Here is an 18,469-nt window from a genome sequence, read left to right as displayed (position 1 = left end):
TGTTGGCGTTAGCCAAACATGTAAGCTTATGCCTCGAGCAATCCTCCTCTCTGCAGTCCACCAATAAAGGCGTACATGAAAGTGGTGTGATCGACGTTTTCGCACTCGTTCCTGCATGCCAACCATCGTGTGAGGAAGTTTCTTGAGGTTTCTCCCTTCTTCTGGATACAAGCTTGCAGGTCGCTTGCTGTGGCAGGTCTTTTGTAGGTGCCCCTGAAGTGTTTCTCAAAAGCGGTCTTCAGGTCGAACCAGCAAAAGATGGAGTTCTTCTCGAGGTCGCTGAGCCAGATCCGGGCTGGTCCTACAAGGTACAACCTCGGAGCATGCGGCAGGCGATGTTAGGGGTTCCTCCGGCGAAGGTTACTGCATTGTAGTAGTCCTCAATCCAGGTATCCGGCCTTTCGGTGCCATCATAATGCTTCAGATTTCCGGGTAGCTTGAGGGAGCTCCTTGGCTTTGGTTCCTCTCGAATCATTCTGCCAAAGCACTTCGGACCAATGTAGTCAGTTCTGTATTCGTTAAGGCGGTCCCGTGCGTCGCGTGAGCCGTGGCGGGGAGACTTTGAGCGAGAGCGAGATCTCCGACCATTGCCTCCGTCTCCACCTCCGCCGCCACCGCTAGGTGGTGGTGAGGGAGACCTGCGAGGTGGGCGGTCTGACTTCTTGCTTCCGCCATCTGAATCTCCACGACCTTCCCGGTGCCGACTCCGGCTCCTGTGGCTGCCTTCGCCTCGGCGCTGGCTGCCCCGGTCATGCCGGCGGGGCTCCGGGTCGCGGCTCCGACGAGGCTGCGGGTCGCGGCTCCTACGAGGTTCGGGATCGCGGTTCCGGCGAGGTTCCGGGCCTCGGTCTTCATTCCGACTCCTCCTAGGCTCGGGCTCACGAACATTGTTCCGATTCCGGCGAGGTTCCGGCGAGCGCTCCCTGTTTCTGTTCCTTGGCAGCACGTTGTCGCGGATAACAATCGCACCGTGCCCTATGGGCCTGGTGTTTCCGGCTGGACTACGGCGGCGAGGGGGTCGCGGGTAACCGTTGGGCGGAGGAGAGGGGTTGCGGTATCTGTCTCGTCCGGAGTACATCGCATCCTTTCCCTTGCTTGGATCCGACGGGGGCGTCTGTGATGGGACGGGGATCGGATTTGGGTGTTCCCTGGCCCTTCTTCTGCGCTCTGAGGATCCGGTGTGTGATTCATCGTCGGGATGCCGATCGGCGCGGGCGTCCTTCGCGCGGTAGATACACGGTTATCCGGATTGGATTCCAACCTGCGCGAAGTATCCGCCTTGCTCGTCGTCTGCATTCGTCGAAGCGACAAGTGTGCGGAGATGGTTGATATCAACTTCTTCGTCCTTTTTCTTCAGCAATTCCGCTGCTTTCAGCATGTTGTCCTTTGGAGTTTCCAACGGCCGGTGAACTAGCGGGCGTGTTGAAGGCTATCTCGCGACGCGGAATTGCTTCTCTGACAATACGATCAGCCTCCGCCTGCGCGTAGGTCATCTTTACTTCCCACTCAGCTCTCATGCTCTTGACGTGCTCGAGTGTGTTAGTAATCTCGCGGTCCTGTCTGTCGAAGTTTTCCAGCCAGGCTGCATGATCTGCCCTTCCTATCTTTAATGCAGCTTCGGCGTCGGCGAGCCTCTTGGCTGTGGCCAGCATCTCCTTTCACGGCGGTTTCTAGAGCCTCCAGATCTGCGGCGTGGCCCGGAGTTATAGGTGTGTTAAGAACTGCTCGCGCGGCCACCTGTTCTGCTGACAGGATTTCCTCCGAAGGGGAATCCCTTTGGGGTCGCACCCGAGACATTGGAGATCCTTGTTGGGATGGCTCGGATTGGCTAACTTGGTCTCCGGATCCGGTTTGTCCCGGCCGCTGCTACCGTTGCGAGAACTCGCTTCGGCTGGGCGGAGTTGACCTCGGGCTGATCGCCGAGACCGTACTCCTCCAACTTGCGCACGAAGTCATCGGATTCCATGGACGGGGTGTCTCCGGAAATTGGGCTCGAGATTGCCCAAGATCGATTCTTCGACCGGAGCTTCGCTTTCTCCGACAGGCTGAGCCTGATCCGGATCTGCGTTGTTTTCCGGGGCCTCGACCTGCGCGGGACCAGCTCCGACTTCATGAGGGGCGGTTCCGGCGGTATGGGCCAAGAAGTGTACGAAGTGACACCTTTGCTTCTCTAACACCTGGGAAACCCAGGCGGATCTGCATTGGTCTTCCACCTTTGTTTCCTGCTCAGGGGCGGATTGGGTGGGTTTTGAAATTTCCAGATCTAAGGCGGAATCTTCGCTAGAAAGTTCCAGCGTCTCAGATCGGATCTTCGCGACTGCGTCCCGCTCGGCCGGCGGTCGCGTCGGCGCTACTTACCGGTGGGTTTCCGTCGGAATCGACGGTTTCCCCGATGAAGATGTGTATGCCGCCAACTCGGGACGATGGAGAGCTTGACGGGGTCGGTTTTAGCCGGAATCCAACACTCATCCGGAGGGACGATCGGCGAGATTTCCGGCGTAAAGGACACGCCCCACAGCCGATGGTGTCGTCGTAGCTTCCCATGGCGGAACCCTCCCGGTTCCGGCCTCCAAACGCCGCAGGCCCCACGGTGGGCGCCAACCGTCGTTGCCTGATCGACGGTACCTCGGAGGAGGGATCCTCACGAGGGGAGAAGAATAGGGGCCATAGGGCGGAGTGCACACGGGACGGTGGTACGCGAGTTACCCAGCTTCGGATCACCTGCACGATGACAGGGCCTACTGCTGCTTGTCTGGAATTATCTGGGCGCTTTCGCGTTGTTACAATGAGTTGTGGTTGTGCCTCTAGGGTTCCCGGGATCCGGCTTATAAAGGCGCACGGATCTAGGGTTTACATGGAGAGTCCTAGCCGGATTACAGATAGACTAACTACGGTACAATATCTTGCCGTGCACGTCACGGATCCGCCTTCCATATACATCGTACTGGATCCGGGTTCCTCATGGGCCTCCACGGATCCGGGTTACTCCTATGTCGGTACGGATCCGGCCTGCTGATCTCGGGCTGGACTTCTTCCTTCATGATCAACGACAAGACTGGGCCGCCCGATGGGCCACATGCCTCATCACCGTCTGTGGGCCACCCGGGCTTGCCGGATCTAGGCACTGTCGATGGTACACCTATGAAGTATACCCACAACACCAGTCGCGTCCCCAAAACCGTCCCCCAAAGGGATTTGGGGCGCGCCGGACAAAAAAAGCGTTCCAGCCGCGTCCCCCAAAGCCCTTTTTTGTCCGGCGCGCCCCTATACGGTGTCCGGCGCCCCGAGCCCGTCCCCGTCCCACGGGGACGCACCGGGCACGCCGGACACAACGAAATGAGAGGCGAGGAGGCGCGGGGCCGACGCGTCGGCGGCACGGTTAATCTTAACCTAACCGTCGCCTACCTCGCGACGGAAGTTATTCGCGCGCGCGCGGCATCTTTGCCTTAATGGCGACGGAGGGGCAGGCGAGACGTCTCGTCGGTGCCGCGCAGCCTCCACGCGTCGCCGGCGTTCGCACGCCACCGCCCGTTCCCGCGCGATCTTCCCGCCTCTTCTCGTCCGTTCCCGCGCTTTCTTCCCGACGCCGGCGTCTATAAAAGGTCTCCCGGCTCATCAATGGTAGCCACCACACCCCGCCGGCAACAAACACAGCCCTCGTCGCTCCCACGGCCGTCTCCTCCATCACCAGGTGGCAATGGCGAACCGCCCCGGCGATGGCCACTTCCCTCCACCGCCGTCTCCTCCATTGACGAGCCGGCGGCGGCGTGCGGCACTCGAGGAGGCACTCGAGGAGGAGGCCCGCCGGCCGGCGTGAGGCGCAGCGAGCGGCGGATCTAGCGGCGTTCTCCGCCCTCGCCTCCGCAGCCGAGGAGGCCGCGGCGGCGGCAGCGTGGCAGGAGCGAGCAGTGCGACACCGTTGCGGCGTTCGACGCCTCGACGGGACAAGAGGCGCGACGGCGCGCCGTGCACGGGAGGAGATGGAGCAGCCGATGGGCCGACGAGCGCCGGCGCCGGCGCGATGAGCGGCGGCGCCGCTCCGTGAACGGCGTGACTCGATCGAGCGCCGGCGGCGTGAGTCGATCGAGCTCCGAGCGAGCAGCGACGGCGGAGGAGCGTCGACAGCGGGAGTCGGCGCTTACGGCGCTATGGGGGAGGCGGGCGGAGCGATTGGGCGGCCGACGCGTTTGCGGCGGCGATGATGGAGGCGCCAACGAGATGTGGAGGAGGAGGCGCCAATGGAGGAGGAGGCCGAGGCGGAGGAGACCGAGGTGGAGGACGACGACGACGACGACGACGAGTTCGGACCGGTCCGACGACGACGCCCGCACCCGGACGAGACGGCCGATCAGCAACGCGCCCTCGTCGAGTCCTTCGAGTCGGAGAAGAAGCTCCGGGACGACGCCCGTGCCCGCGAAGAGGCGCGGATTCGTCGCGCCGTCGAGCTCTCCCTCCGGGCGGCCCGGCGAGGGAGGGCGGAGGAGGACTATCGGTGGGAGCGGCACCGTCCGGCCACCGCCGAACGCAAGGAGAGGAGGCGCGCGCAGGAGGAGCTGCGGCGTAGGGGAGGCGACGACGGGGCGGGGCCGTCGGAACGCGCCGCCGGGCGGTCGGTAGTCTAGGTTTAGATGAAATCTAGCCGTTTTCATTCAAACTTTGTAATATATAATCAAAATTGAATGAAAACCTTTATTTTCGTGCACAAATATTCATTTGGGGGCGGCGTTTGGGGGACGCGGCTGGGGAGCGACGTCCCCCAAACGCGGCACGAACAAAACACGTCCCCCAAACGCTCGATCCGGCGTGGTTTGGGGGACGATTTTACAAAGGCTGTCCCATGTAACACAAAAATCTGCCCAGACAGACTACCAAACGCGCCCGGGATTTCCGAAGATCCTCGTACGCATGAGCACTGGACCTGTGCCCCGCGCACCGGAGCAGTAGCGGACCTACTACACCAACTACTCGGTGATGAAACCTGTTGAGCATAATGCAAGCCGTACAGCAGAGGCAGCGCCCCCACCATCACATCGGTCGACCGATCGATCTAACGCGCGCCACGAAGAGAGGATCATCGGCGGATACGCATGGCGTTTTCATGCATGCACCTTTGCCCTTGGCAACATTGCGCTCTGCTCTTTTCCCTGTACGCGGTGATCTCCCTTTGAGAGGCGATCGTTCTGTTGGCTGGTTTGGACACTGGCGATGAGCTCGGGCCAGGCAAAAGTCGATGGATGTGATGGATGGAAGGAGGCGACCTGCTCGCTCGCTCGCATTGGGTTGGGCCGGGGCGCGTAATAATGCAGCGCCTTTGCGCGGTGACACGCGCACTAGCTACACCAGCCGTGCGGGCGGGGCCGGCCGCCCGGCCAAGTTGCCGCCTGTGTGTGTCGAGCACTTGGCACCTGCTTGGCGACCGACGCCGGCCGGCCTCGTGCATGCTTAGTGCCTAAGCAAGCAGACGAGGGCGTACGTCAGGTGCTAATCCGGCTAGCTAGCCCTGGATTCGGAGAGTGTGCATCACATGTACGTACGGGGAGTGTGTGTGACCGTTTGTGCGTGTGGTGGAGCGTGCTTTCATTTGGTACGGATGGGGACGTTGCTGTCTCATGGCATCCTAGGTGGCATGCATAGGAGTTCATCGGGGCAGGCCGGGTGCTGTTGTACACCAAATGATGCAAGAGTATGTGGATTTTTTTTGTTGTGGACGTACCGTGCATGTCAGCCATTTTCTCAGGCCTTGCAACATCATCATATGTAGGTTCATGCGTGAGGGACACGTGCATGAGAAGAGAGAAACAGAGTAAAAGTGCTTCTCAAGGGGAAAAAAGAACAGATAAGATAAAGCAAAGCTCAAAATTTATATTGAACTTAGGGTGGGGGGCTATTTACTGAAGGCTTTACTTGCTAGTTTCTTAATACTATATGAATAAATGGACGAGCTGCTTTTGTACTCATTTCTAAACATAGTTTAAATGGTCAAAATTCTAAACAGAAAATTGACACATACATCTCAATGTCATATGTGCTCATAAAATCTTTTCGTGGAAAATTGATGTTCTTTTGGTCGTGTGCAAAAAAAGACAAAAATTGGTGCTTAAAAATGTTTTTCACAAGACATTTCTTTATCTTTTTTCACACAGGACACAAGACATATACTATTGACATATAAGCGCCAAAAGAAAATCCAGATTTTTTTTAATATTTTGAAATATTTTCTCGGATACCAGAAGCATATGGTCCCAAGTTCAAAAATGGTTTTCCGTGAATAAATGAATTGCAATGTTCAAAATGTTAATTTTTCCAGAATATCTAGCCCTCGTCCCTCTTCTATTGAGAGCTAAGCTACAGAAAAAAAATACGTTCAAGATACTTACAAAGCTGATTCGTAGCCAGTTGGAACTTGGAAGACACTTTTTTTAGATGAAGACACCTAAAACCGTAGACACCAAGTAGCGTTCGGACAAACCGGAAACAAAAAAAAAGGGCGTCCGGTTAAGTTTTTGTTTGTTTGGGCTAGGTCAGTTTCAACTGTGTATCAAGAAACGTACTCGCCACAAGCATGGCCCAAGAGAGCTCCTAGTCCACGCTCTTAGCTGGTTCTCCAAAACCCCTAAAAGAAAAACTGGTTCTAAAAAAAACTGGTTGTCTTGCTTTCTAAGTTGTTTTAGGTGTATGCTATCGTGGAAAAGTCAATGCACCAGCCATCGGGGATGGCACACGAGAGGTGGAAGATGGCAACGTGGAGGATAGCATGGACGATTGGAATCCACGATGTACCTATATGTTCGACCCATATCTCTTGAGGTAAAAACCAACTCATGCTTTTTCGATAAAGGGAATATATTAATATCGAGAGATACCAATTACACCCAGCCTCTGCAACAACGTACCACCCTAATGGCACTACGGATGCACACAGCCAAAAAAACGGAAAGAAAACTAAGAAACAAAAGTCTCGCTACAGTATCACGGACCTAACAACAGCAATACATCCACCACCATGACAACACCTGAATTGCAGACTCTCCAAAAACGACGCCTCCAAGAAGGGAACAGGTGCTCCAACACCGTCGTCGTCCGATCAAAGATCTTAGGTTTTCACCCTGAAGATAATCCCCACTCTCAAAACAATGCCTCCACCAAGGTCACTGCCAGGCACAACCAGTTAAGGCCAGACCTTGGATTTTCACCCTGAAAGGTAGGACTCTGCGCTTCACATGTGTTGTCGCCCTTGTTTGCTATACTGATTGTAACTCGATTACATGGTTTGGCACTAAAGCAAGGGCTAGATCAAGGTCGATTTCTCACGCATCTTTGCCCTCTAGGGTGATCCTTACGGACATTGCTTCTAAATGGTTGTGCAATAGGAGATTTGAGCAGTTCAATGTAGTTTCATTTGTTGTAGTCTGCAGCATTTTGGAACAATAGAAACCATTTAGTGTTTAACAGAAAAACTTGGATTTCTATGAAACATGTGTGGGGACTAGTCCTTTCATATCTAAGGACCTAGCAGATGCCTTTCAAAAACCTGGAGTGGAATCAGGTGGAAAGATTCAAAGCTGCCCTGGTGAGAAAACTGAAGAGCTTGCCGTCGTTGATACCGGACTGAGATGTACTTCTTTCGACTGGATCTCAACATGGAAAGCTTCTTCATCATCTCCATAGTCGTGCCTCTGAAGCCTTCCTACTGAAGCACCCCGAAGAATCGGACAACATACATGTGGTGACCTGAAGTGGAGGCTTCAAGCAAAAAAAGATAGGGAGAAAAAGGGGTTCCTGGAGGAAGCATGGTGTGATCTGGGTTTAACCTGTTTTAGCTAGAGTCTTATGTCCGTCTTTACTGTTTTCTGAGTAGCTGTTGTTTAAAACTCTGAGATGTTTTCGTCTAAGACCCCCATATAGCGGTGGGCTGGATCCATACAAAAACCTGATACGTTGTTATTGTTTCATTTTCAATGAAAATGGTGTTGGGGAGCGCTTAATGTTCATCTAAAAAAATCCCTACGGACCTTATAATATGCGGCAAATTCACTATACTGGGATGAGCATGGAGCCATGTGCATATCCGCCCGCCATGGCCAAGCGGCGGAACATTGGAATGAGTTGGAGATCGGCCGACCCTAGACCCAAGTCGTGACCAACATGGTGAACCCCGCAGCTTCCGCCCATCAAGCAGTCCCCAAGACCGAGACCATGGAGGACTGGTCACGCACAGACGAGGCCATGGAGGATTTGTCATTGGCGAGGCCATGGAGGAGTGTCCGGGCATGTACGAGGACATACACACGTTGCTTGAAATGAACATTGTCGTCAAGCCGAAGCCTGCGGGGTATGGTGAGTATGTTTCCATCGAATGAGATGACCTCGATGCATATGCAGATTAGTTGTGAGGAGATGTCCAACTGACGTCATCACCGCCGCCCCAGCACGACCCCAGAGGCGACCAAGAGTACTTGGACACTATGGTTGCCCCCGTCATCGTCCCTGATGATTTTACGAAGATTAGCCGTAGTTAGCTTGAGCTAAACTTAAGTTTAGTTTAAGCTTTAGTAGAACTTAGTAAGTTGGACATCAAAATTTAGTTAATTTTGGCCGATGTTTAATCTAGTTAATTTTGGCCGCTTTTAGAACTTTGTGATATTCTATAACGTTTATTATGCTAAATAGGACATATGTTGTGTGTGTGTGCGCGCACACACACACATATATGTCGTTTTAACATAAAGAATGAGTAATGTAAAGAAAGTAACACTGGATAATTTCTATAAAAAATCACATTGGTGATGTAAAAAATAACATTGTATCTGTACATTGTTTCTAGATACCCTACTTCCATAAAAGGGTTGCGCCCTTGATTTGAATAGGCGAGCTCAAGCCAAAGACGAAAGAAAAATCACATATCCAGCATGCCAAATCGGAGCCTTCCACATAAGGAGCTTACCTGTGGTGATCGTCCTATTCCCTGATTGCAAGGACAACTTCGACAAGCACTAATAGTTTTGCAAGTAGAAAACGTCAAATAATTATCCTGAGATGGTGTTCTACTATGTTTTCAGACTGGTTATTATCAAATGTGTGTCCTGTTTTACATTTAATTGTATTGTTCCATTTGTTTTCGATGGTATAATAAAAATTATGACGAGATACAAACATATCAGATAATCTGCACATTAATACACTCATAATGTATTTTATGTACTCCCTCCGTCCTAGTTTCTAAGTCACAATTTTTGAATATCTTGGCCCAAGGTACTAGCTGATTGGGTCTCATTTTCTCTCTCTCATTGGTGCATGCAACCCCTTTATCTCTCTCATTGGTGCATGCATTCTCTTTCTCTCCCTCATTGGTGCATGCAACCCCTTTCTCTCTCCCATTAAATAAAATTATGCCTTAGAGGTGAGGGTTATGGGACAAATAGTTTTTAGGAATATGACTTACACTCTAAGACGGAGGGAGTACCATGCATCTACATGTCTGCGCTATGGAGGTTTCTCTCATGGCCCATTGAATATTAATGAAAGTGACAAACTAGCATTTTTGTAGAACTATACAATGCACTCTTGTAAAAGACCATCATTTATTCTTCAACTCGAAGCAACACTCCGGGCGCGGCGTGCCACGGTGCTGGTCTCTGCCATTGCCAGTAGATTATTATAACATGTATGCCACCTAGACGAAAAAGATAATTCACGCTGTCTAGAGCCAAATCCTACAAGACCGTAATCATCTGGGCCTAAATCATCTCCTAGTTTATATCACGTTCAACCGCTCCAGCGATCGGGGTGTCCCTATTCGTCGCTCTAAGAGTATCTCTAGTCGCTTCCCTCAAACAACATCGGATTTAGCGTTTGGGGGGCGCTATTTCTTCGTGTCGCGTTTGGGGAACTTCGCTGCTCAGCCGCCTCCCAAACGAAGCCCCCAAACTTGTTTTTTACATTAAAATATTTTTTTGTTTTTTTTTCATTTTCATTTTAATAGAGAGAATGAACATTACACAAACTAATAGATAATTGGCAACATGGTTTTACACAAACTAATACATACTCCCTCCGTTCTGATTTAGTCTACATTCTTGAAAAAATGAGACAAACTAGTATTGCATTTATTAGTACTACTTAGATATGCTTAGATATGCGAACAACCAATCCAAGCTACATTGAAAATAACAACAACAATTAAAGAGAGCAAAACCACTTCGTTTTCAGTGTTGTTGTTGACTAAAAGCTAGAATGTAGAGTATTTCAGAACAAATTTTGTGGCTAGAATGTAGACTATTTCAGAACGGAGGGAGTAGTTTGGAACATGATTTTACACAAACGAATACTCCCTCCCTCCCAAAATGTAAGGCGTCTAAGGATTGGTCAAATGTCAAACCTAACAAACTTTGACCAAATATTTAGAAAAAAATATTTACTTCTACAATATCGAATTAACATATTAAGAAAATATACTTTAGGGTGAATCTATTGATAATGATTTAGTATTGTAAATGTTTATATTTTTGTGTATAATTAAAAACTTGGTCAAACTTTAAAAACGTTGACTTTTGACTAATCCTTAGATGCCTTACATTTTTGGTTGGAGGGAGTACATAGTTAAAACATTACAAGATGAGAAAATCTAACTTGTGTTGGCCTCACAAATTTTATATGTTCGCTGCCAAGAAAGAACACTCTCAGGCACTCTCCGTCACCCAAGCTGGAAAATCTAGCTGGCAATGATAGCCATGTTGGTCCTATGCAAGGAGAACATACAAACCTCCGTGGCCATTTTTGCTGTGAAGAAAGAACACTCGGCGTGTTCTTCATCGTCGCCGTGGTAGTGCTGGCGGCAGGACGTGTTGTCGAACACCTTGCTCATCTCCTCGTCCTCTTGGTAGGATAATGTCAGTACGCAGCCGGCTTGGAGGCCTTGGAAGCACGCGAACTTCTCGTAGCCGGTGTGAAGGTACATCTTGCCGCGCCCGTCGAAGAGCACGTCCACCGGCCACCGGAAGAAGCCGCAGCCAGCCTCCTGCAGCTGCAGCGCGGCCGGCTCATTGCCGGCGACAAACTCGGCGAACTTGTCCGGCAGCCTCTGGATGCCGAGTGGGTCACCAATGAGGACGATGATGGACTCGAACTCCCACTCCCCCTCGGAAGACGACAATGGCGCAGGCGACGGCGACCGTGCAGACCTTGCTGCTACAGCACGGTCGCCGCGGCTGCGGCCACGACCGTGACTCGACCTCAACCTCGGCATCTACCAGCCATGGAATGGCCCTCGACTCTTGAGATGGTGGCGGTTAGGGTTGGGAAGAGAGGCGCTAGGGTTTGTGTGTGAGGGACGATGCGAGAGCGCTCCTCTTTATAGAACGGAGGGAGGCAAGGGAGCGGTGGCCTCATTAACACCGACACACGTAGAGCTAGACGCGATGAGACGTTTCGCTATATCTCTGTGCAAACTATGACTGAGGATGAAAATATGTCCGGCGCGCCTGAGAAACTTTTGGGGGACACTTTAGAAGAGTGACATGCTCGAAGCAGAGCTTCTCGTTTGGCTCCGCATACACTATGGAATCAATGGGCTCGACCCATAACTGGGTACTTTCGAGTCCAGATTATTTACTCGATAGTTGCACTAGTATTTCATTTGAAAGTCTCATTGTTCTTTTCACCTGCGCCAAAAAAGCTATTTCTTTCTAAGAAACATTTTTCGAACAGTTTAGGGAGTTATATTTTTTTTTTGACCCAATATCTGAGCAATTTTCAAAAATCAAACAGTTTCCAGATTAAACATCTTTTAAATGAACATTTTTCAAATACAAACATTTCATAAAATATGAGCAATTTCCAATAAATCAAACATTTTTAAACACTTTTTTTCAAATGAACATTTTTTCAAATGAACATTTTCAAATGAACATTTTCATAATCTGAAAAAAATGTAAAAAGGAAAAAAATAAACAAAAACATGAAATAAAAAGAATGGAAATAAAAAGGGAAGCAAAAGGAAAGAAGGAAACCAAACGAGAAAACGAACGGATAATCCAAATTAAACTGAAAAACTGTCATTAAACTTTAGAGCTCCAAAAAAACGAAAAAGCAAAGAAAACCGGGTCAGAGAGAGAATCCTCACCCAGAAAACCACTCGTACGCACGAACGAAACAACCATAATCCCGGTTAAATGGGCCTAGCGCAGCACCGACTGGCTTTAGGCGGGAGTGATCGTAGAGATCGCAGCGAGCGGAGGATAGGAATCACGAGCGAGCAGCCGCATTTCCTATTTGATGTGTGTCGTCTATCGTAGTAGCAGACTCCTTCCTTAGGTGGGCCGGTCCATGTAGCTTTCTTCCTAGAAACCTCCGTAAGTTCTAGACTGGGTTTTTTTTCTAGTTTTATTCTGTTACCTTTTCCGTTTCTTTCTTTCACTTTAATTATTATTTAAAATCATGAGCATATTTCAATTTCATGTCTCACATCGATGAACTTTTGTAAAATGCGCGAGCATCTTTTCAAATCTGGAACAATTTTTATCCACGAACATTTTTCCAAATCTATGAACATTTCTTACATCCGTGACAATTTTTAAAAATTCTCAAACATATTTTCAAATCGGTGATTAGTTTTAAATCCATGAAAGTTTTTTCAAATCTATGAACATTTCTTAAATTCGTGATCATTTTTCAAATTATTGAATATCTTTTCAAATCCATGGATATGTTCAAAGTCAGGAACATTTTTTTCAAATCGGTGAAGTTTCTTAAATCCACAAACATTTTTTGAAATTCATGAACATTTTCAAAGTTGTGAATATTTTTTAAGTCATGAACATTTTCAAATTCCGGACAATTTGTAAAAATTAGTGGAAATCTTTTTTAAAAATTGATGAACATTTTTATAATTGTAATATTTTTCTAATTGTTGACCAACTTTTTAATTTGTGACATTTATTAAATTCATGAACATTACTTTGAAGCAATAAACATTTTTCTGCACATTGCGTTTTTCTTCAAAAAAATGAACTTTTAACTGTACGAACTTTTTTCGAGCATTTGCACGTATGTTTCGACCTATGTTTTTTTTCCTGCACAATTTCTCCCAGAAAGGAAAAGCAAATCTCGGCAAATAACACCTGAAACAGATCGCTAAACAACATGCGAACCAGCAGAAAAAAATACTCCCTCCGATTCATATTAATTGACTCCAATATGGATGTATCTAGAACTGAAATGTGTCTGGATACATCCATATTAGAGTCAATTAATATGAACCGGAGGGAGTACGATTAATTTCTGGCGCTGAAATTGCGCACGAAGTATCCCTGGTCCTCTGGTTAGGTACCGAGCGGTGGATGCGTCTTTGACGCTTGAAGCGGGAAATATACAAATAGGAGCTCCCGTCCATCAGCGCGGCGGTGCGCCTCATTAGGCCCAAAATAAGCCCATACGCAATGATTTCCCAGGCTGGTTTGCTCAATGGTAGTCCTGTCCTTATAGCCCATACAATCAGCAGACCGATGGCTAGCTTCGCTTTTCTTTTCTGAACAACAATGGTTTTTTTTTTTTTTACGGGGATCTGAACAACAATGGGTTACCACTGCTAGTTTGTGTTCATCTGTAATTTCCACTATTCGAATGCAGTAGGCTATTTTGTTCGCATGCACCACGTAATTATTGACAGAAGCGAAGCTGAATAAGACCGACACTGAGCGTTGACGATTGGACCTAGGCCGAGAAAGGCGCTTCTTTATCTTAGTCGTAGATTCGACTGATTCAGACTACTAGATTGTCTTCTTCAGCGAACAACGCACAAGGGCACAAGGGTAAACGGTAGTATTACTAGTAAGCATTTCTCCCATAGGTTGCTCGAAGTTTGACAGATTCTCACAATACTCCACAGTCCAAAGACCAACGTCGCAGGGCAGAGCGGGATCTGCTAATCGATCGCGCCTTGTCCTTCCTGCCAGACACCCAAGCTCACCCAAGCTAATACTGTAACTCGCTCTGTCGATCGATCGATCAGCACGCGGCCGGCAGGTCAGACCTCGAGAGATTACATCGACGGAGCAGCGACCTGCATGAGGAGATTCACAAAGCCTTCTCCGACCACATGCCGAGATCAAGATAATGGCGCGAGCGGCGCGCCGCAGCCCGCATGCGCCTGGCCGTACCGAAGCGCGACGAACCGGAACCCATGCATATCTCGGCGAAGTGACACTACGGAAGAGACGGGCGCCTAATCGAACTCGGAGCGTGGCTCCAGAGGAGAATCGTATGGCCGTGATAACGACACTGCATCATGCTCATATAGAGTATATTGGTGCTTCCAGCGATCGGTTGACAGCGGTTCCTAGGCGGCTAGGCAGACCTCAGTATGTGAAAAGCAGGCAATGAGTTCACTGCATGGATCGCCGATGCAACCCAATGCTTGACTTGCGTCCTCGATCATAGACGAGATCTGCAGATGTAAGCGCGGGGATCCATACTGATGGAACTGTAGTTGCAATTCTTAGTTGGGCCGTTTGATTTAGCAATCGACAGGCCCGACTTGGGGTTTGGGGATGCTTTCTTTAGCATCATCAAGTCAAAGCCTAGGTTGTATCCCAACTGCAATCTAAAATGCCATTATCGCAATCGATTTTACTTGTGTTTTGTGTAAACAATGATGCCCCGGACAAGCTTAATTGGCCATAAGCGTTGCAGATCGCCAGCCATGCAACCAACCGTAGTGTCCATCATAGATGATGCATGATATAGATTCGTAGATTATTTTCCCAAGTCCTGTCATGTGGGTGAAGACACGGATCAAACAATGCTGGAAGTCCATCAGACAAGGAACGCGGCGGTGTACGTACGTAGGATTCGATCGTGCGTACCGTACGGTGTATCTTTAGGAAATGATTGGTGCCATACTGCCATGATACAGCTACGCATAGCGAATAACTTGGATATGCGTCACGACTCACGAGGGCAATATCTTCTTTGGAACCAGAAACTTATGGTAGTTTATCATCGCTTGATACAGCTACGCATAGCGAATAACTGCAGGGCTGGCTCCTGAAAATCGCTAACTATTGGACGGCTCTATAGTACAGGCTTCGATCTGCAATACTCTCTTGCCTCGAACAGTCATTCTCGTGATGTACACCGAGAAATTCATCTGCACTTGTAAAACCAGGTAAGAGGACATGCATGTTGTAATATTCTGGACTCTCGAGGTGATCTCTGGTAGGTAGCTCTCGTGTGAGCCTTTCATTTCTCTTTCAGCCTGTGAATTTGCGAAGTAGAAAACAGAGCTTTCGTTTGGAGCTGTCCGGAGCATTAGATCCGGTCGCGTTTAGAACCAAGACTAATGAGCACTAGTACAGGTTCCAAACGGCTAGGATGCCGCACGCTTTTACTCTTAGTTCAAACAGGACCCTATTATTGGTTGGAGACACCAACCGAGACTAAAGAGGTTGCGGCATTCCTCGTCAATGCGAGCCTCTTTAGTTTCGGTTGGTGTCCCCAACCGAGATTAAAGGTATATTCTTTAGTTCTGGTTGGAGACACCAACCCAGACTAAAGAGTTTCTGAGGGTTTTTTGGCTCCACAATCCCCGATCGCCTTTTTTAGCTTTGTAAAATACAAAAAAACTAATATAAAATAAAAAATAAAAAATAAAAAATCTTTTTAGATGTAGCTAGGTTAGGTGATCTAGTTATTATGAAAAATAACAAACATGAATTTTAACTTATTTTGCAACAGACTATATTTTTCGGTAAAATGGCAATATCTTTTGCATACGAACTCGAAAAAAGTTTAATATATGAAAATCTACCTACATGAAAAGTTACCTCCGATTTCACCGGCTATGCTAGGTTAGACAATTTTTAGATTATCAACCAAAGGTAGGATTTTTTTTAGATTTTAGGTTTTGAAAAAAAAAATTATTTATTTATTCAAGATTATTACTTCATTACTTTTGTTTATTAAAGTAATTATTTGGATTTCAAAAAATAAATAAGTGTGACATCGTGACCAAGAGGTTAATAGGATTGATATGATGTGCGTGCAAAGCACTTGGAATCGGGACAGAAGGAACTCAGAAGTTAAGCGTGCTAGTACTGGAGCAGTTTGATGATGGGTGACCGATCGAGAAGTATGACCACGAGTAATTAATTTGAATAGAGATTAAGTGTAGTTATAGACTAAACTAGTCAAATAACTAAAATGCTAGAAGTTCTAAAAAAATAGAAAAATAAATTGAATGGAAAAAATTAGAAAAATAAATTGAATGGACAAAATTAGAAGAAAAAAATTGGATGCAAAAATATATGTCGTGGCCTTTAGTCCCGGTTGGTGTTACAAACCGGAATTAACCCGCAGCCCACGTGGAGGGCTTTTAGTCCTGGTTTGTAACGCAATCGAGACTAAAGATTCCGTAGTCCCGGTTGCGGTTGCAAAACCGGGACTAAAGGCCCTTACCAACCGGGACTGATGCCCTTTTTTCTACTAGTGGAAAAGACATTGACCGGTTGTTGGGACGACGGAGACGTTGTTGACTGATGGCTCCCAAATGCAGGAGATCAATTGTAGCACTTTTCAATAAGAAAGGTTGTCAAACCCACGAGGACCTGAAGGTATTGGTTAGCATAAACGATAAGAAAGCAGTAATAGTAAAGTAGCGGTTTTGGTGTTTTGGGGTATATAGTTTGCAATAAAAATAAAGTGCGGAAATTAAATAGCAAATAAGTAAATTCTCTCGATGAGAGAAAAGCCTAATCCTCTATTCAGCAAGAGGATATGCTGAAGTGTGTGTGCTTATATGAGACTAAATTTTTCGATGGTGGCATGAATTCACTAGCATCTAAGTTCTAAACAACATGGTAAATATATTGTCAAGCTTTATGAATTAGGGCGGAGCCTTAGTTAGGTGCAGCCATAGGCATGTGAAATACACCATTAATGATGGGTCCTAGAGCCATTTTCATGAGCAGGTATAGGAATCATTAAGACATAAATGTCCCATAATAGCCATAAGATTTGGGGTCCCCGACATAAACCCCACTAATGCAACCCATAGTGTTGGAAGACGGTTTCTGCCATTCCGAACCCTCCAACACTAATGCATTACATCAATGTGTAGCCCTATGAGCCCATATAGATAAAGTAATATGCAGTCGATGTCCGCATAAAACCATCATAGAACAACATAAAAGATAGAAAACTTGACCAAATACTAATTGCACATCATATAGAATCATAGCCAGATCATCATGTGACCTCAGGAACGTGGGGAACTACTCACAAGTGTCAAACATGATATAGACCAGAGCCATAATGGTTTCAACAGAATCTGAATATATAATCTCCCTGCCAAATAATGACAAAGTACCAATCACGAACATGCAATAGCACTAAAAACAATATTTGGGGTTCAATTCAACACAAACGATGAGGGGGTGGCATCAATATCGTAGATGGAGATGGTGGTGATGTTGGAGATATGCCCAAGAGGCAATAATAAAATGGTTGTTATTATATCTTAGTGTTAATGATAAATGTTTACATCCCATGCTATAATGGTATTAACCAGAAACATTAATACTTGTGTGTTTTGTAAACATAAAAGAGTTCCTAGTAAGCCTCTTGTTAAACTAGCTTGTTGATTAATAGATCATCATAGTTTCATGATCATGAACATTGGATGTTATTAATAACAAGATCATATCGTTAGGTGAATGATGTGATGGATATACACCCATAGTGTCGTCGTGGTGAACAAACAGATGAGATAGGATGACTTAAGTTGTGGCCTGATGTGCGCAAGGGGATCCGGAGGAGGGAAGGTTGAAAGAGAAAGCAGTAGAGCACAAGGGACAAGCCCAACACGATGTATGTATTCAAGAGATGAACAAGGAGCTACAGAACTTGGCCTCTGGCCAGAGGTTGAAGACGTACGGCAACTAGCCTAGCTCCCTTTGTAACTACCCAATAGATCGATCCTCCCGCAGGGGAGCCCCTCCTCTCCTTATATAGTGGAGAGGAGGCTTACAAGGGAAGGAACCCTAGGGGTATCTTTGGTGATCTAAGCTACTTTATAAACCTTCCTTGGCTCCAAGGGTGTATGGTGACCTCGCCTGGTACCTTTTACGTCATCTTCTTCTTTGGCCCCGGGGCTTCAATTAAAGCTGAAGTGATTAGATCTTCATGTCCTTTGGTCCTTGAGGGAATCTTTGACCAAGGTGCCGACATGCTACTGTTGAGGCTATGCCGGATTCCCGGTAACATGACCGGTATAAACCAGACTCTTGTTCTTTTTATCCAGAGACTTTAGTTAACCTGGGCGTTCCTCCGGCTTAGTTATCACCGGTTCCCCTTACTCCGGCATACCCCATCTGGTATACCGGATCGTACCTTCCAACACTATTAAACCAAGCTTTCATAATCCGGATTATCCTTTAATCCGGTTTATAACACTTTATCATGGCGTATTTACCAT

This window comes from Lolium rigidum, chromosome 3 (assembly GCF_022539505.1).
Source record: "Lolium rigidum isolate FL_2022 chromosome 3, APGP_CSIRO_Lrig_0.1, whole genome shotgun sequence".
NCBI lineage: Eukaryota > Viridiplantae > Streptophyta > Magnoliopsida > Poales > Poaceae > Lolium > Lolium rigidum.
This window is presented reverse-complemented; position numbering follows the sequence as displayed.